The sequence below is a fragment of the Capricornis sumatraensis genome, chromosome 14, assembly GCF_032405125.1.
Source record: "Capricornis sumatraensis isolate serow.1 chromosome 14, serow.2, whole genome shotgun sequence".
Taxonomy (NCBI): Eukaryota; Metazoa; Chordata; class Mammalia; order Artiodactyla; family Bovidae; genus Capricornis; species Capricornis sumatraensis.
In genome coordinates this window covers 15,816,999-15,838,653 of record NC_091082.1, presented here as the reverse complement: position 1 = coordinate 15,838,653, position 21,655 = coordinate 15,816,999, and positions in this window count along the sequence as shown.

The window sequence follows — 21,655 nt, the reverse complement described above, 5'->3', positions numbered from 1 at the left end:
CAGAAAATCCAACAGGAGTGCTATTGCTAACAAGCTATCAATATATAAGATAAATTGATGGAAATATAGCCATGTACTCAATAGTACTGAGTGAGCTCCAGTAATGAACAAAGCAGTGTCCATACTGCTGAAACTTCAGTACTGAATAATTCATTGCTTCATACAGCTCACCATCTAATAAAGAAGAACAGATACTAAACAACAAATTATGTTACTGACATTCAGTCATAATTTTAATAATTTGTGTATTTCCTCAGGTGACTTAAGTTACTTCATTTTAATTTGATTCAGTTTAAAAGTATGCATTTTTAATTGTGTCATACATGACTATAGTAGTTGGGAATGTAACAGTAAGCTGAAAAATAATAAATCTCTGCTCTAATAAAGTTTCCATTTTCACGAGAGGCTGAGAATCCTAAAATTATATGTTACATAGACTGTTACTAGGTGCCTCTTCATGGTTCACAGCTTTGTCATGGTGAAGGGTTTTGCATAGCTCAATGAAGCTATGAGCCATGCCATGCAGGGTTACTGGTGATTAGTGCTATGAAAGAAAATAAATGAATTTAGGAGAATGAGAGTGTTATAATATTCAAGAGCAGATTTAGGGAATTATTTACTGAGTTCCTTCAATTATTTATTGAAGGAACTACAGGATGTGGAAAATGGGAAGATATTTGAAATGTATTTCCAATCAGACAAAACAAGAAGTATTAAAGTCCATGAGGCAGAAGTGTATTCAGTGAAAAGCAAGTTCAGTAGGGTGAAGAAAGGCATCAGGGGAAGATGAATAGAAGATAGGGAGATAAAGTGTTATGGACTGAATGTGTCCCCATAAATTGATATATTGAACTCCTAACTCCCAATATGATGATACTTAGATATGGGACTTTGAGGAAATAATTAGGGTTCAGTTCAGTTGCTCAGTTGTGTCCTCTAGTCTCTCTGACCCCATGCACATACCAGACTTCCCTGTCAGTCACCATCTGACACTATATAAGTAAGATGAAGGAAGCACATGTGATGTAAATTACTGTAGAAAACCCTAACAATGACAAACTCTGACAAACATGATTTTAAAAACATAATTTGAAGATAATTAATTGGGATGTGTTGCTAATGCAGTCAAGAACAAAACCAAGAAGATGAATGAGAGGATTTCAAGAGCAAAGAAATTTTTACTTCCTTTTTTAAATCCAAAAGTTGGGAACAGAAGGTGTATTTGCAAAGTGTACAATGTCCATACATTTCAAAAGAACAATTTTTGACTTATTTTCTATACCTAGAAAAGTATCATTGTGTTTTTTCTTTTTCTTTTTAAAGGACACTCTTAGAAAAACTGGAAAAAATCAAGATTTGGTGTTTTGTATTAAATTCTGCTTAAAGTCAGTTTTAAGCAGTTTGCTATTATATAGTAATTTAGTTAATTTCCTTCAGTTCAGTTCAGTCACTCAGTCATGTCTGACTCTGCAACCCCATGGACTGCAGCACTCTAGGCTTCCCTGTTCATCACCAACTCCTGGAGCTTGCTCAAACCCGTGTCCATTGAGTCAGTGTCCTACAAGCATCTCATCCTCTGTCATCCTCTGCTCTCCTGCCTTCAGTCTTTTTCAAAATCAGAGTCTTTTCTAATGAGTCACTTCTTCACATCAGGTAGCCAAAGTATTGGAGGTTCAGCTTCAGCATCAGTCCTTCCAGTGAATATTCAGGACTGATTTCCTTTAGGATTGACTGGTTGGATCTCCTTGCCATCCAGAGGACTCTCAAGGGTCTTCTCCATAGTTCAATAGCATCAATTCTTTGGTGCTCAGCTTTCTTTATGGTCCAACTCTTGCATCCATACGTGCCTGCTGGAAAGACCATAGCTTTGACTACACAGACCTTTGTCAGCAAAGTAATGTCAGCTTTTTAATATGCTGTCTAGGTCTGTCTGACTAATTAGGATTAGATGATGTCATTAGTCACTCAATTGTGTCCAACTCTTTGTGACCCCGTGGACTCTAAATTCTGTCCATGGAAATCTCCAGGCAAGGATATTGGAGTGGGTAGCCTCTTCCTTCAGGGGATTTTCCCAACCCAGGAATTGAACCCAAGTCTCCTACATTGCAGGCAGACTCTTTACCATCTGAGGTCATTAGACTAGAAAATTCAGGAGTTCAGCATAAGATAGTGTCCAGCTCTAAGCCCACTAGGAAGATGTCATCTATATAATGAAGCATTCTTCCTCCAAGACTGGGACTTGTTCCAAGCCATGACCTACCTCCTGATGGCAGAGAGCCCAGAAGTTTAGGCATCCTTGTGGAAGAACACTAAAGATGTAACCTGCTCCATGTGAAAACAAGCTATCCTCATCATCCCAGTGAAAGGAATGCTTAAAAGTGCCTTTGAAATGTCAGTTACTGAGTACCTTCAGCTTGGGCCATAGCACATAGGAATCACAATGTCCAGGAAACCCTGTAGGCCCCCAACTGCTGAATTATGGTGTTGAGCCATTTATTACCCAAGGTGATTCACCAGGTGCCTGAGGCCTTCCACACAGGTGAAACGGGGCTGCTGAGTAGATAAACAGGCTCAGAGAGGGCTTTGTCTTTCTGGGGCTCAGCAGTGAGGACAGTGGTCCCAGAGATGGTGGTCTCAGCCCCCATATCAGAAGCTGTGATTCTTCCCCACTCCCCTTTGGACTGTAACCCTCACATAAACCCTTCTGTTCTCCTGGGAACAGATGGACCTTGGCCTAACCTCTAGTACTATTTTGTTTTTTCTGTTTTGTTTTACTTTTTAAAGCCCCAAAGACCTGGGTCAAAGTTGGTGAGGTGCTTGATGCATCTCCAGATTCATGGGAAGGGTCAGAGGGAATAGCACTCATATTAATCATAGGAAGATCATGAGGGCCCTAGCAGTGTTGCCTGTGGCAACCGGGTACCTGGCCTCAGGAGCTTATCCATCTCCTCTGTTAAGACCTCGTGTTCGAATAACCAGACCTAGAGATTCCTTTGGGAAGGTTTTTGCCCAAATGGTCCAGAAGAGGGTACCTAAATATCATTTTTACCTGTTTATATATTTTTTTTGTTGTTAGATTTTCTATTTTGACTGTAGCTGCCTTTTTTGTATCCATGTTTGTCAGGTAAGATTTGGATTGTGTTGTGGATAGGTAGAACTGACCTCATAAGGAGATTTAATTTGGCTTAATAACCAGTAGGAGCTGCTTGAGCAAATATGGAAATCTGACTGTGGCTGATAGTCTCATCACCTGCTGTTCCCACTACCTAATTATAGAATCAAGAGACAACCAGAGTGGCTTTCAGGGTCACTGTGGCCTCAGTAAGGATGGTCTAGAATGTGTTTTAGAGACAGGGACCTCATCTCATATGGACAAACTAGTGAGAGCCCAAGTAGTACCCAAAGGAAGAAGAGGGTCTGGAATGCTGTGAACCACATGTTCTTCCTCCTTAGGCAAAGAGGCTGATGTCAAGGCACTCTAGAGGAGAGGGTCTATTTCCAGGAATGAGTTCAAACTTGAAAATTAATGAGTCACCAATTTAAAAACAAATTAACCAGCTAAAGACCAGGCACAAGACAAGAATATCCACTAGAAATCTACCCAGAGCAATTTGTCAAGAAAATGAATTAAAGGCATCCAGATTGAAAAGAAAGACTGAAAAATATTTCTATTGCTAGACAACAAAATCCTGTATATAGACAACCCTAAGGAATGCTGTAAACAGTTTTGGAACTAATAAACAAGTTGAGCAGTTTTGCCGGTCCCATGATCAATATACAAAAATCAGTCGTATTTCCACACACTTGCAATGAAAAATCCAAAATAAAATTAAGAAAACAATTCCAGTTATGATAGCATCAGAAAGAAAAATATAATAAATTTAACCAATACACTAAAAACATATAAATTGAAGACAATGAAAGAGTTGAAATAAACTAAAAATGATTCAAATAAATGGAAAATGCTCACTAAATTCAATACGGTACATAAGATTGCCTTCACTCAGTCGTGTCCGACTCTTTGCAACCCATGGACTGTAGCCTACCAAGCTTCTGTGTCCATGGGATTTTCCAGGCCATAGTACTGGAGTGGATTGCCATTTCCTTCTCCAAGGGATCTTCCCAACCCAGGGATTGAACCAGGTCTCCTGCATTGTAGACAGACGCTTTACTGTCTGAGCCACCAGGGAAGTCCTACATAAGATTGCAGTACTCACCAAATTTGTCTAAAGATTGAACACAATCTCTATCAGAGGCCCAACTGGTTCCACTGCAGAAATTGACAAACACAGTCTAAAATTCATGTAGAGTGGCAGGGGACTTAAAAAGCCAAAACAGCCTTAAAAAATAAAAGTTGTTAGACTCATAGCTCCCAGTTTCAGATCTTATTACAAACCATAGTAGTCAAAACAGTGTGGTACTTCCATAAAGATAGACACATAGACCAGTGGAATAGGACTGAGAGTCCGGAAATAAACTTTATATCTGTGGTCAATTGATTTTTAGCAAAGGTATCAACACTGTTCACCTGGGAAAGAATAGTCTTTTCAACAACTGATGCTGGGACAACTGGTTAGCCACATGCAAAATAATAAATTTGGACTCTTACCTCATGCTATTACACAATTTATCTAGAAGTAGATGTAACATCTAAAAATAAAAACTGAAACTACAAAACTTTTAGAAGAAAACACAAGGATACATTTCTGTGACCTCAGATTTCACAGACAATTATTAGATATGACACCAAAAGTATAAGCAACAAAAGAAAAAATTTTAGTTAGATTTCATCAAAAATAAAAACACTTCTGCTTCATGAGAAGCAAGGGAAGTGAAAAGATAAAAGAAATTATTTGAAAATTAAATTTATGATAAGGTACTTTTTATCTAGGATATACGGAAACATTACAGTTCAATTAGAAGACAACCCAGTGAGGAACCTGAAGGTATTTCTATAAAGAAGTTATGTGAATGACCAATAAGCACATGAAAAGATGCTCAGCATCATTAACTACCTGGGAAATCCAGACTGAAACCACAATGAGTTTTCTTTCACTTTATACTCACTAATATGGCTATAAACGAAAAGTCAGATTATAAGTGGTAGCAAGGATGTGAGAGTTGGACTGTGAAGAAAGCTAAATGCCGAAGAATTAATGCTTTTTGAACTGTGGTGTTGGAGAAGACTCTTGAGAGTCCCTCAGACTGCAAGGAGATTCAACCAGTCCATTCTGAAGGAGATCAGTCCTGGGTCTTCATTGGAAGGACTGATGCTAAAGCTGAAACTCCAATACTTTGGCCACCTCATGCGAAGAGTTGACTCATTGGAAAAGACCCTGATGCTGGGAGGGATTGGAGGGCAGGAGGAGAAGGGGACAACAAAGGATGAGATGGCTGGATGGTATCACCAACTCGATGTACATGAGTTTGAGTGAACTCTGGGAGTTGGTGATAGACAGGTAGGCCTGGTGTGCTGCAATTCATGGGGTCCCAAAGACTCGGACACAACTGTGCGACTGAACTGAACTGAAGGATGAGAAGTATCAAACTCCTTATAGACTGCTGGTGGGAACATAAAATGGTATAGCCATACTTGAAAACAATCTGGTGATTTGTGAAATATTTTCATGTTACCTTATTATGCAGAAATTCCACACCTTGGTAGATACCTAAGGGAAACTAAAATGCATGTCCACACAAAAATTAATAGATGAATATTTATACCAACCTTATTAATAATAGCCAAAAGATGGAAACAACCTGAATTCTATCAGCTTACAAATGGATAAATGAAATGTAGTATATCCATACACTGGAATATTATTTAGTCATAAAAAGTGATGAAATAGTGATACATGCTACAATATTTATGAATTTTGAAACCATGATGTTAAGTGAAAGCAGCTAGTCACAGAATGCCAGGTAGTATGTGAATTGTCCAGAATGGGTAAATCTGTAGAGACAAGAGGGATTTTCCTGGTGGCTCAGCGGTGAAGAATTCACCTGCAATGCAGGAGACCCAGTTTCAATCCCTGGATCAGGAAGATCCCCTGGAGAAGGACTTGGCAACCCACTCCAATATTATTGCCTGGCAGATCCCATGGACAGAAGAGCCTGGTGGCTACAGTCCAGAAGGTCACAAAGAGTCAGAGAGGTCTAAAGTGACTAAGCAGAGACATATTCATTGAGACAGAAAGCAGGTTAAGGGTTACTTAGGTTTGAGTTGAGGGCTTAATGTGAATGTAAGATGATAATACCTAAACAGTTCATGGTTTCTTTTTGTGGTAATGGAGACTATAAAATTGAGAATAATGATGGTTGTGTATTTCTGCCTATATAGTAAAACAGTGAGTTATACCCACTAAGTAGGTAAACTGTATGTTATGTGAATTATATTTCAATGAAGCCACTATAAAGAAAAATAAAACATTTGGTGAAGAATTGAAGATAGGGAAAAATTTTTTTGAGAAGTTCTATAATAAAAAGGAATTTAATGGGGCCAGAACTAGATGAAATAACATGGTCAGGGGAAGTTTTGGGGGTTTTGTTATTTTTTTTTTTTAATAAGGAAGCACAACATGGAGAAAAAGGAGCAAGAAATTTATGGAGGATGTTTAGGTGCTGAAAAGAGCATGTGAGACAATTTTACAAAGACAATGGCTTTATGACAAATATCTATTAGAAAACTTAGTTACGTCTACTTAAATGAACATCCATTTTTGACCCTAAGTAACTTGAGCTAATCAAGCCAAGTTTACTACTACTTATTTATGAAACTGGATTTTTTATTTTTTTAGTCCTAAAATCAGTTCCCATTATATTTCATAATCTTAGATTTGGATAATGCTATTTATTTTTACAAATTCTGATCACTCTTTGGGTCCCCAGTTACAAATATATATATATATATATATATAAAACTCGAATACATCTAGAGTGATATAAACTCTACTATATATATATGTGTCTGTGTGTTCATATATGTATATACATATATATTCTTTATATCACACTACTCTGTTGTGACTGTGTTTGTTGTTTTGGTTATAATTATTTCACTTAGATATAGCATAGGTTTAGGTTTTGAATAATAACTTCAGGTTTTCTGCTGCTATAATCTTATTTACTTCATTAATTGCAGTCTCATTTTTCATACCTATATTTAATTGTAAGCACACTAATGTGTATCTTGGTTGTCTGTAATAATATTAAAATGATACATAGAAAGAACCTGTGCCCTTTGCCCACTGTTTAAGGTGCTTTACAATTTTGACCACTTCTGTCACATTTTGTGCTTAATATCACATGAAAAATTTTTCTTAGCATGTGTCTGCTCAGTAATTTCAGTCAAAATCAATAATTATCTGATAAAAATACACTAATCTAGATATGGCAACTCTCATTTTAAATCAAATTATAGCTTTGAACTTATCAGTGGAGAAAAATAAGAGAACTCATTATCAGTTCCATAAGTCATTCAGTATCTTTACATATTACTTTTGGTTGAGAAAGAAAACTTTAAGTAGTTTGTCATTCCCTGAGAGGGGTAGTTATTTAGCTCATTAGCAGGAGTCAAACTGACTGCTAAATTTTGGTGTTCATATCAAATAAGCAAAATCTGAATATTTTTTCTGGTAACTTCTTTCATAATGTCAACTTTGAAAACCGAGAAATGATACAGAACAATGTTTGTAACACTAATGGATGTTCTTCTTGATGCAAAAAGGGTAACCTAAAACACTTCTTATTTAAAAAATTCAGTTTATTCCAGCAGGCTTGAAAACCTGGTGCAATCTGGGTTTTACAAAAACAGTAATATTAAAGTTGTTATTAATCTCTCATCTAGATAATAGAAATTCAGAAGTCCTTGAAATATGTTTTCCCCTTTAAAAGTGCTACTTTTAAAGCTACTCCTTTTTTTTTTCAAAATGTACTTCATGTTTCCAAAATCAAATGAAAACCCCAGTTCACTTTTTTCAAGTCTAAAGGCTAATTAAAGGTATGTTAAATATATATTAATACTAAATATTAAGGATAATTTTGGACATAAAGAATCAGTTAATAATATATACTTATGTTTGCACTTATAGGAATATGTAAGTTGTTAATATTTACTTTAACTCTTCCTTTTAGTTTCTGAGAATGTACATTATACATACATACACATATACACTCATTTATACATTGAATGTATTATATCATTTTGATTGACCATAAGACGCATAATTTCCCACATTTTCTCCTTTCTGATATTTTAGTGCTTTAGTAGTAAAGAACCCACCTGCCAATGCAGGAGACATAAGAGATACAGGTTCAATCCTTAGGTCGGGGAGATCCCCTGGAGGAGGGCATTGCAACCACTCCAGTATTCTTGGCTGGAGAATCCCATGGACAGAGGAGCCTGGTGGGCTACAATCCATGGGGTTGCAAAGAATCGGACACGACTGAAGTGACTTAGCATGTACGCATGCATCATTAATGAAGTCTTACATTGCTGGTAGATAGTTAGGCAGTAAGAATAATGCACAGTAGTTCTCATTGCTTGACATTTGGCTTTTATTTTTCTCTTTGTTTACATACCACAGTGACATAAATATTTCATAATACTCTATGTTATAAACAGTATTGTATTATACTTTCAAGGTATTTTTTTTTCTCTTTTGTTGATACATAAAATAATGGTGACTTAGATTCAAACCATGATACCTTAGGTTTGATAATATACACAGTAAATACGTGTACACATTGATTTTAATTCATTTCCAAGCATATCCCCCTTCAACCCAATATTGTTGAAAAGCAGTTTGTACTCATTCTGTTTCCTCCCTGCCTCTCCACTGGTTAATTTAGTGTTTGACTTTTGTTCCCACCACTGAATAACCCTTTCTGGAAAAACGTAACCAATGACTTCTGAATATTTAGTTATAACTCTTGGCATCCTTGCTGAATTTCAAATCTGTGACTGATTTTTTTTTTCCTTGAAATATTTTTCTCCCTTAGCCCTGTGGCATATTCCTTAATTTTATACAATATTAGTTACCATTATTTGTTAGTCTTATACACTGTAATTTCTTCCTTAAGACATTTAAATCTTTATATTTCCCACAGTTTTATATTCAGTTTTCTTCTCACTCAAGAAATGCTATTAAATTCATTTTAATTTTATCTAATAATATGGTTTTAAACATCACGTTTGCCAATTCCCAAATCAATACAGTTTTCCCAGACATCTCTTTGAGAGTCAAATTGTATCCAACATTTTATTATGTTCCCTGATGATCTCATACCCATATCAAACTCCAAATATCCAATAATGATTTATAACTTTTTACTTGTTATTTAAAAATTTTTTCTAGGAAATATGCTTTGATCTTCATATTCAAACAGTATCTCATCCTGGTTTCTATACGTTTATCTGCACCATAATTTGCATTGTTTCTTGCATTAAGAATCCGGAACACAAGCAAGAACACAATACTTTATTTCTTTATATCTTCACATTAAATTAACAATAATTCCTTATACCAATCATAATGGCCATCATCGAAAAATCTTCAGGCAATATAAATTGGTACAGCCACTGTGCAGAAGAGTAAGGAGGTTCCTTTAAAAACTAAAAATAGAGTTACCGTATGATCCAGCAATCTCACTTCTTGGCATATATCCAGAAATAAACACGGTCTGAAAGGATATATGCACCCCAGTGTTCACTGCAGCACAATTTACAGTAGCCAAGATATGCAAGCAACCTAAATGTACATAAACAGAGGCATGGATAAAGAAGATGTGGTAAATATATACAATGGCATATTACTCAGATATTAAAAAGAATAAAATAATGTCTTTTGCATCATGGATGGACCTAGAGACTGTCTTACTTACTGAAGTAAGTTTGAAAGAGAAGTAGAAATACCATATTATATCCTTATATGTAGAATCTTAAAACAAATGATGCAAATGAAGTAGTGTATAAAGCAGATACAGACTCACAGACTTACAGAAAGAATTTATGGTTGCCAGGGAGGGAAGGATGGGGGAAATTTATAGTCAGGGTGTTTGGGATTGATGTGTGCACACTACTATATTTAAAATGAGTAAGCCTCAAGGACCTACTGTATAACACAATGAATTCTATCCAATGCTGTGTAATAACCTATATAGGAAAACACTGACAAAGAATAAATGTGTGTATAACTGAATCACTGCTGTACACCTGAAACTAACACAACATTGTTTATCAACTATACTCCAAAGTAAAATAAAATTTTAAGAAACTATGTTTAGGATCAGCAAATTCTGCCTTCTAGATACATCTCTGAACCTCTCACCTCTCATTCCTGCTGCCACTTTATTAATTTAGGTCTCTTCCAACATAGTTCACTTTTAGAAAGGCCCCTGTCATAGTGTTCCTTCTGAAATTTATTCTTAAATCCTTCCTTTATATTGCTTCAAAATTGATCATTTGGAGGAAAAATAAATCCTGATTATTTTTCTCTTTTAATGAAACACCCTTAATAGCTCCCCATTCCCTTCCAGAACAAGTCTAAACAACCTAGCATGTTTCTTGATAAGTTTGATGATTATAATACAGTATTGTTGCCTCTATTTACCATACTATGCATTACATCTCTAGGACTTATTTACTACTCATTGCAAGTTTGTATCCTTAAACATTTGTCCTATCCCCCTCACTCCCATCCCCTAGTAACCACCATTTTACTCTCTTATTTTACTAGTGTGGTGTTTTTATATTCCACATATAAGTGGTATCATACATCATTTGTCTTTCTCTACCTGACTAGGTCTTGATTATTCCAGCCATTAAAAACAAATGAAAATTTTATGACATGATAAAGAAGCTAATTATTGCTATGATGTCAATCATACTATAATAAATATGTACCAAATCAATGTGTTTTACAGGTTGAATTCACACAATGTTATATGTCAAATACACTTCAGTTTTAAACAATAAATAAAAACCCTAACATGCTATAACCTGGCCTTGATTACATCACCAGGGATATCTCCAGCTATACCTTACATTCGCATTCAATTATTCAACAGTTTTAATCTTTTCTAACTGCCAGCTGCTCTCTCCTATCTTTTACTAATGGTCATTACCTTTTATTTCCTTCCTGGAAAATTCCCATTCACCTTCAAAATGTAGGTCATAAATGATGAAAGAATATGCTCTCTGATGCTTTTACTGTTGTGCTAAAGAAGTTGTACTGTTTGTTTGCATGTCTATCTTTGCAGCTAGCCTGTGGGTATATTGAGGGGGAAACAAATGTTTCCTCATTCATCTCTATGTCTACATTTCTGTGCACAAGGCCCAGAACTTAATTGAAGCTTCATCCATGTTTACCAAATGGCTAGTGAGAAAAAAATGAATAAATACACAAATAAACTAAAAACTGAATAGATAAATACCATGACCAAGTGGGCTTTATCCCAGGGATGCAAGGATTCTTTAATATCTGCAAATCAATCAATGTAATTCACCACATTAACAAATTGAAAAATAAAAGCCATATGATTATCTCAATAGATGCAAAGAAAGCCTTTGACAAAATTCAACATCCATTTATGATAAAAACTCCCCAGAAAGCAGGAATAGAAGGAACATACCGCAACATAATAAAAGCTATATATGACAAACCCACAAAAAACATTATCCTCAATGGTGAAAAATTGAAAGCATTTTCCCTAAAGTCAGCAACAAGACAAGGGTGCCCACTTTCACCTCTACTATTCAACAGTTTTGAAAGTTTTGGCCACAACAATCAGAGCAGAAAAAGAAATTAAAAGAATCCAAATTGGAAAAGAAGAAGTAAAACTCACACTGTTTGCAGATGACATAATCCTCTACATAGAAAACCCTAAAGACTCCACCAGAAAATTACTAGAGCTAATCAATGAATATAGTAAAGTTGCAGATATAAAATCAACACACAGGAGGAGGGGCAACATCACATTGCAGAGCGAAGTGTGAGGTGGGAGATGTTGCCTCGGCAATCCATGGAAAAGAAAATCTGCCATGATGTTTACCAAGAAGAAAAAATTTAGGAAAAGTAATTGAGGACTTTAGGAAAGCTTACTAATTTCTTACAGAGGTTATTTATACTGAGACTGATGCAAAGGAAGAGGAAGACAAAATAATGAGGAGTTTAATTTGAAGTGAGAAGAGGATCAAAATATTCAAAGCTTTATAAGCACCACTAAGGATCTTGCATCTTATCAAAAATTAATGGTAATATATTTAAGAGTTTTAATCAGGTTGATAAAATTGATATGTATATTTCCAATAATCAGGCTGAGTATCTTGTGTTGTCATTTTGGCAACTGTGTCAGAGTAGTATTAAAATTATGACCCTTTTACAGATAAGGAGATTGAGACTCAGTTACACTAAAAACAAAACAAAAATTGCTCAAAAATTGCTATACATTTAGTAGGTGTCAGAACTGGAACATGAATGAGCCCTGAACAGGGGATCACTTACTGACCAAGTTAGAATTGTTGCACACAGTCAAATTTACTTTCCCTAACCACACCCCAAATTGAAACAAAGATAAAGTCTTATTAGCAAGAAAAAGAAATGCTGGAATGGTGAATCATCTCTTGCTCTTCAGTTCAGTTCAGTTCAGTTCAGTCGCTCAGTCATGTCTGACTCTTTGCAACCCTATGAATCGCAGCACGCCAGGTCTCCCTGTCCATCACTATCTCCCGGAGTTCACTCAAACTCACGTCCATCGAGTTTGTGATGCCAGTCAGCCATCGCATCCTCTGTCGTCCCCTTCTCCTCCTGCCCTCAATCCCTCCCAGCATCAGAGTGTTTTCCAATGAGTCAACTCTTTGCATGAGGTGGCCAAGATGGGGAAATAACTAAAGTTAAAACCTTAATAGGTCCTCTGGTTCATACATTGTTTCCTAGAATAAATTTTTACAACCAGAAGAAACTATTCGAAACCCTCATTAAGATCTCCCGCATCTCACCATGGTAGATGAGTAAAAGCAAATTGACCTGAGGTAGGAAGTGAGTGCTTTCTTGACTAGAATAGTGGTTTGCTCCAGGCACAAGTACTGCTGTACCTCAAGTGCTGAATAAGTAGAAGATGACAGGATATCCTTGGTGGCCGACAGTGAAAGGAACTCTCTTGTCTTTGTGAAAGTGCCAGCAGGAATTCACCAGCGGTGAGAGCTGCTAAATTTAGATATAGAGCTAACAGAAGACCGGTCGGAATTTACTTGGAAATGGGAAATGTGGTTAATTTATGAAGACAGAGGCCTTGACTTTAGTGCACAGCAACAGAGATCATACAAGCCACCATAGAACAAGTGCCTTAGAAACGTCAGGACAGGGAGAGGCAGAATCTAAAACATGCACTGCCCTTGACTGGGGATTGTTCAACACAGATACTCTCTGGATTGTTTGCTTTAGTATTTGTGATGGTGAATCTTAGACTCTGTGCACCGGTGCCTAATCAAATCTCAGAGGCAGAAGATGGGTGAAGTAAAAAAAAGAAAAAAAGCTTTATTTCTTTGCCAGGCAAAGGAGGGCACAGTGGGCTAAAGTCCTCAAAACTGTGTGTCTTAACCCAGAGGGATTTGGTGAGCAGTTTCATAGCAATGGTTCAAGGGTGGAGTTGCTGATAGGAATCAGAGGGTGCAAGGTCTGGCCTCATCTGGTCTTCCGATGACCTTCTGTGGTTCTCCAGGTTATCAAACTGTGACCTTCTCTCTGGAATGAAGACTGCTTCCTCAAGTAACATCTTTCATTTGTTGAGGTTTTAGTCTGCAAAAGAGCACAAAGATGTTATATGTGTCCCTTGAGGAGGAACTAGCCTTGTCCCAAGACTGCACTCTTGTTTCCTAGGTGCTCTTCGTCTCTGCATTCCCTCCCTTACCTGACTAGCAGCTATTTGAACCTGCACTTCGGAACTCAGGGAAGGTTATTGAGCCTGGAGACTATTACCTACACACACAAGAAACTGGGGACAAAAGGCTTCTGTGCTTGGGAGCCCCACAGCATTCTGCTCAGTTTCAGTAGAGGGAAGATTTCCTCTAACCACTCAATTCACCAGCAGTCATGGCAGGCACTCACTGTGGGGCCACCATTAGGTCTGGGAAGAGGAAATGTCATAGGAAATATCTCAAAGCAAAAGCCCAGGTAACCTGAGATATTCTGTCACATTCATGTTTGAGAAGTTGTCCTCTGTCTTAAAAAATAGGATCTATCACCTTTAGATGAGTTTGGATTCTGAATTAGTGAGAGGAAGGCACAGGCTCTAGCTTTCACAATCTGTCTGGAAAGCAAAGCACAAGTAATAGCAAGTAAGCATGCAGTTTCTTCATTGCTTCTTTCTTTTTCACTCATTTTCTGCTCTCTGAACAGAACTCCAACTTTATCATTGAGATTTTTAAGAAATTCAACTCATCCACAGAAAAGTATAACTTCTTGGGAAAAAATATTATTATGAACTAGTTTATCACTTTTGGTCAATCAAATCATTTAATGTAAATTGCTATTTAAAGATTGGTCACCAAAAAAATGGCTAGTGTCTATTTCAGTAACATCAGCATTATTTTAATTAATAATGTTCTAAAATTCATGCAGTTAATGGAGACAGTAAAACCCCAAAGAAGGAATTTCTCAGGGAACTGAATCTAACTAATCAGGGACCCCAGACATTAATGCTGGCCTGGGAACCTTCTCCAGGCTTCATGGGGTGGGAGCAGGAAGGTGACAATGACTGTGTTTGCTTTGTCAGCATCAAAATAATGTCCTAGCTGTGTGCTTTGTGTATACATGTTTCCAGATAAGGAAAGCCAACTTTGAAGCACACAATAATTTCTAAAGTTCCCTCAGCAGCCAGTGGTGATGGTTTCTTGTTTTCATATTTCACTAATTTTCAGTCAAGCTTGGCCGTGGGTAGGACTTGTGATACATGTGAGTCCTTGACAGTTCACCCTCTAGTACTTATGCAGAGGTTTTGCCTGTAAACATAAGAGCAGAACTTGGGAGGTAGTTACAGTAAATGAAGGCCCATCTTTAAATGAGCCCAGCTCCTTTTCCGAAATAGAGATGCACAGGTAGACTACATAAGGACTACTGAATCAGAATGTTAGTAATGTAACAAGCCATAGGTATTCTCGTAAAATTCCTTTAGATGACACTGAAGGTTAAATGCATGGTTAGAATTATAGCTTTTAAGGTGTCAGGAGGTTGAGAATTTAACTTCAGCAATCAAATATAAGCACATTAATGGGCTCTGTTTTTTGTTTGTTTTTTAATTATAACACATCATGTTAGTGAGTTTTAGTGAGTGTATGGGGGATATGATTTTATAAGTGGTAATGTGAAATTATAAAGTTATTATAAAAGATATTGTGGCATTATGCATCAAAATGCTTAAAATATTTATATAACATTTTGACTCATTAATTTTACTCTGACAAGTATATTACTAGGTTTCAGCCATACAAGCAATAACAAATTGCTTGTCAGTAATAACAGTAGGGTAAATCATCTATGTTTAGTCAAAGCTACCATCCTTCCTATCTAGAATACGCACAGTTCCTTTACATAAGAGCAGATGTTGTATTTTATTTATTTTTGTAATCCTTTGTCGTTCCTGGAAATGAGGTATTTCCTGAGTGAATGAAAATAAAAACTATATCTAACTCCTTAGGTTAGTAAAGTTATATGTCAAATTGGTTTACATATTTTCTTTCACTGAGGTTTATCATGTATATTTTATTTTTAATTAAAAAAACTCCCCTTTTAAAAAATGAATACCTGCAGTGATTTTGAAATAAACTAGTAGTTTATATTTTCTCTCTTGCATATATTACTTGTACAAATTTGTGTCTAATAATAGGTTCTTATTGAAACCTGAATGTCATAGGCTAAGGATGTTGTTACTCTCCAAGCAATCAATCAATTGAGCCAACTTTTCTGTTTGAATATTCGTTTTTTAATTAGCCTGATGGGTATATTGTCAGCAACCTCTTGCCTTTCGGAAATGGCTTAGTGAGTTCATTTGGTTTTTATCATACAAGTGTCCAAAATTACTTAGGGATTAATTAGTTATTATTTTTAATTAAAATATTGCTGTTGATTTTTGGGATAGTGCAGGAGAGTTCTTAGCTGCTTGAGACCATATCTAGAATGTGGATGGAACTAAATTTGCCCAGAGCAGTGCAATTTGGGTACCTATGTGGCTTTTTGATGGTTTGAGTTTATGAGCAATGAGACCAAAAAAAGGATAAAGATGAAATAGCCTTGCCAAGTCTTCTTTTTTAATTATCTTTTTATCCAGACCAGGTGTTTCTTTGAATAATGATTTTCTAGACATTTTCAAATGAACATAAAAGCATATAATGCAGTAAGAAGTATAAAATCCCTATATTGTGCTGAGGTAGGAAATAATCCCCAAACACACACAGTGTTGCTGAGTCCAAGCTCGCTCTGTTTGCCACATAGTGAATCTGAGGGAGGAAGTGTTGAAGCAAGGAATAGGACTTTATTCAGAAAGCCAGCTGATAGTGAAGATGGTAGACTAATGTCTCCATATAACCATCTTGTTGGAGTCTGGATGCCAGGTTCTTTCATGGATCAAAGATGAGGGAGGTGAAACAGAGTAAAAAGGTATTTAATCCTGCAAATATCTCCAAGAATGCAAGCCTCTGGCTGGGGGCTGTGTTAATTTCTTCCTTCCTGCCATCTACAGGTGGATGAGTTTCTGAACAAAGGCACTTTACTTTTAAAGTCAGGCAGAGGGGAAGGATTCTCTGAGGCAGGCCATTATGTGTGATTACAATCACAAAAGCAGCCAAAGAAACACATCTAGCTAGCACTGAAGAGTCAAAATAGACTCTTCCAGGTTAGGTTACAATAATACACATGCAGCTGTCTCAGAGTTGAGTGCTGGCTGACACGTTACCTGAGACTGAATGTCATTTTTGTGGCTACTTTAAACAGAAATGGATCAGTGGACAACATTTCAGGAAGGCAGCTTTCATCTCTGCAGAAGAGAATTCTCCCAACATGCCAAGCTGTAGAGAAAGGTAATGTGCATTATTGGGACATGACCACTGCTGATTGGAAGTCTGTGGAATTCATTTCTTTATTAATGTGCAGTAAATTTCACTCTGAGTGGTCTTCAGCTGTGTGTTTTGGCAAATGTGGTATTGCTTTGTTATTTTTTAGCCATTGTAACACTTATGCAGTGGTATAACCCTGAGTTAACTTGCATTTCTCTGATGACTAATGATATGGAAGTTGAGTACCTTTTCAGGTCTTTATTTACTGTTCATAAATCTTCTTTGATGGAGTTTCTATCCAAATGCTTTGCCCACTTTTTTATTAGGTCGTTTGCTTTCTTATTGTTGAGTTTTGAGAATTATTTAAGTATTCTGGATACGTTTTACAAGTCTTTTCTCAAATATGTCTATTACAAAATATTTCTCCCAGTCTGATGTTTGTTTTTAATGGTGAACATCACAGAGCCGAATTTTTCTTTCTGAAAAAACCAAATTTATTGGATTTTTTTATCTTCCATACGTGGTGGTTTAATTGATATACCCAAGACCTTTATACCTATCCCAGAGTTGCAAAGATTTTTCTTCAATATTTTCTACCAGAAGTTTTATAAATTTATGTTTATAGTTAGGTTTGTGATCCAAATTTAATTTTTGAATAGGTTCAAAGTTCATTTTTTTTTTATCATGTAGACATTTCATCTCATAGCACTATTTTTTAATTTAATCAATTTATTTTAATTGGAGACTAATTACTTTACAATATTGTGGTGGTTTTTTCCATACATTAACATGGATCAGCCACAGGTGCATATGTGTCCCCCTCATCTTGAAACCCCCCTCCCACTTTCCTCCCCATCCCATCCTTCTGGGTTGTCGCTGGTACTGGCTTTGAGTGTCTTGTTTCATGCATTAAAAGACACTTCTTATTCTACTGATTTGTCTTTATACCTTTGTCAAAAATCAGCTGATTATATTTCTGTGAGCTGTTTCTGGAAGCTATACTCTGTTTCACTGACATACGTGTTTATTTCTTGATAATTCCTACTGTCTTACTGCAGCTTCATAGCCCTTAAATCAGGCAGTGTGTATCCTCTTTTCTTTTTGAATAAATTCTCTTGGTTAGTCTTGTTTATTTGTCTTTCCATCTATATTTTAGAATTAGCTTCTTGTGGCCTACAAAAAAATTCTGCTATATTTTATTAGAACTGCATTGAATCTATAGATTTATTTAAAGAAAGTTGACACCTTGTTAGTATACAGTCATTCAATGTATGAACACAGCCCAACTCTCTATGAAATAGAGTTCTTTGATTTCTTTCATAAATGTTTTGTAGTTTTCAGTGTACAAATCTTACGCATCTTTGATTGATTTTTTTACCTGTTTACTTCATTTTTGGTGCTACAAAAAGTGATAATATTTCTTAAAATAACAAATGTCCATTGCTGGTATATAAAAATGATTGGGTGTTATATTTTGCAACCTTACTGATTTACTTATTAGTCCTGGAATTATCTGTATTCCAAATTATTGAATTTTCTATGTAAAAAGTTATGTTTACTGTAAATATTTAGTTTTACTTCTTCCTTTATACCCTGTATGTATCTTTTATTTTTTCTTGTGATATTTTGCAGGTTTTAAGTTTCAGTATGATGTTTAATAGAAGTGCTGGGACAGGATACCTGTACTTTGTCCCTGATCTTTGGAGAAAGCAATATGTCTTTCACTGCTAATTAAGTTATCTGTAAACATTTTACAGATATTCTTTATGAGGTTAAGGAATCTTTCTTCTATCACTTCCCTCTTATCAGTAGTTATAATGTAAGTTATTCAATATTGTCAAATATGGTTCCTGTATCTGTTAAAATAAAATTTCTCTTCTTTATCAATTTGGTGACTTACAGTAATTAATTTTTCAGTGTTGAGCCAGACTTGCATTCCTGAAGTAGCCCTCAGTCTTAGACAAAATGAGTCTAAGATTTTATGAAAAAAATCATTCCAAAATAGAGACGAGTCAAAGATCTACTCCTATATGAGCAGTTGTGATAATGGACAGTATAACCAAAGAATGGAAAAAAAAAATTAAATAAGAAGATATGCAAAGGACAGTCAGAAAAAAAGTCTCGTTTCTAATCTGTTGAAATCTGTAGTTTTTTTCTCTCCATATGTCTTCTAACTCTACATGTAAAATTAAATCATGTTAACTACCCTCATATATATCTGAACCACACACATACACACATGCATGCTCAAAACCCTAAAATGTAAATGTTTCTAAATATGAGAGGCGTTTATTTTGTTTCTGTACAGAATTGAAGCTGTTATTATTGCTGGTAGCCAGAGCTCTCCAGACTGGCTCAGTGTTCAACAGTGAGCTCTGCCATAATAATTGCTTGGCTTCTGGGTCACTGTGTCTTTCAGCAGCAGGCTGGCAAACAGCATGAAAGGGCACATATGGAAGGTCGTTATGGGACAGGTCTGAGTGAGGCCAGGGTTCTGACCTTTGCTGTCCAATGGAGGGCACTTAGTCACATGACTATGCCTTACTGCACAGTAACCTAGTTAGACTGTATGTCTAGAAAAAAAGCAGATGAGTAGAATAGGTCTGTCTCATAGCCACTGATGATTTCATAGTTGACTGTGAATATTAACGTTCTAGTAACCATATTTATACATATATAATGTAATTTGGGGGGGGGGTTTCTTTGTTTTTAAAAACAGCATCCTGAAAACACACACAATAGTGTTAAGGTTCCGTTTTGAACATGAAATTCTGAATAATGTTTGAAGCAGTATTAACTTACATTTATGAGTTACATATTTATACATTATATATGCATATATATAATTAAATATATACTTATTAAAAAACTAAGATCATGGCATCCAGTCTCATCACTTTATGGCAAATAGATGAAGAAACAATGGAAAGAGTGAGAGACTATTTTCTTGGGCTCCAAAATCACTGCAGATGGTGGATGCAGCCATAAAATTTAAAGGTTCTTGCTCCTTGGAAGAAAAGCTATGACCAACTTAGACAGCATATTAGAAAGTAGAGACGTTACTTTGCCAGCAAAGGCCCATATAGTCAAAGCTATGGTTTTTCCATTAGTCATGTATGGATATGAGAGTTGGGCCGTAAAGAAAGCTGAGTGCTGAAGAACTGATGCTTTTGCACTGTGGTGTTGGAGAAGACTCTTGAGAGTCCCTTGGACTGCTAGGAGATCCAACCAGTCCATCCTCAAGGAAATCAGTCCTGAATGTTCATTGGAAGGACTGATGATGAAACTGAAGTTTCAATACTTTGGCCACCTGATGTGAAGAACTGACTCATTGGAAGAGACTCTGATGCTGGGAAAAATTGAAGACAGGAGAAGCGGGCAACAGAGAATGAGATGGTTGGCGGGCATCACCAACTTGATGGACATAAGTTTCAGTGAGCTGCTGGAGTTGGTGATGAACAGGGAAGTCTGGCTTGCTGTAGTCCATGGGGTGACAAAGATTCAGACACGGCTGAGTGACTGGACTGAACTGATATTTATACATTCTTATGCATTGCCTTTCTAATATGAAAATGCTTAAATTTTTCTTCATAATTGCATAGTTTTAAATCTAACATAGAGTGATTGCCTCTTTCATACATTTAAACATTTTTTGTCACATGTGAGGATATAAAGCATATAAATACATATCTGGCATTTGTTTCAATATGTCATATATGAAAGAACTAGAGTAAGTACCAAAGATAAGAATGAGTGGAAGTATGACTTAATGATGAAATTTGGTAAATTATTAATAGAAAAAAAAAATGATCTCAAAACTGAAATTTAAATAGTCAAGTATCCTGAATAAAAGAGATATTGCTAATATTGCCATAATATAAATTAAGTCACATAAACTTATGCTCAGTAGAATCAAGTGATTATGTTCTGAATCATAACTCAGATGAAGTATTTGGCCTCTAAGATGAGCCTTCATTCTTTCTGGAGTTATTTCTCCACTGATCTCCAGTAGCATATTGGGCACCTAATGACCTGGGGAGTTCCTCTTTTGGTATACTATTATCTTGCCTTTTCCTACTGTTCATGGGGTTCTCAAGGCAAGAATACTGAAGTGGCTTGCCATTCCCTTCTCCAGTGGACCACATTCAGTCAGGCCTCTCCACCATGACCCACCCGTCTTGGGTTGCCGCATAGGCATGGCATGGTTCCATTGAGTTAGACAAGGCTGTGGTCCTAGTGTGATTAGATTGACTAGTTTTCTGTATGGTTTCAGTGTGTCTGCCCTCTGATGCCCTCTTGCAACACTTACCATCTTACTTGGGTTTCTCTTACCATGGTGTGGGGTATCTCTTCACAGCTGCTCCAGTAAAGCGCAGCCACTGTTCCTGACCTTGGACAAGAGGTATCTTCTTACTGCCTCCATTCCTATATGCTATTGGAGATCAGTGGAGAAATTACTCCAGAAAGAATGAAGGGATGGAGCCAAAGCAAAAGCAATACCCAGTTGTGGATGTGAAGGTGTTGGAAGCAAGATCCAATGCTGTAAAGAGCAATATTGCATAGGAACCTGGAATGTCAGGTCCATGAATCAGGCAAATTGGAAGTGGT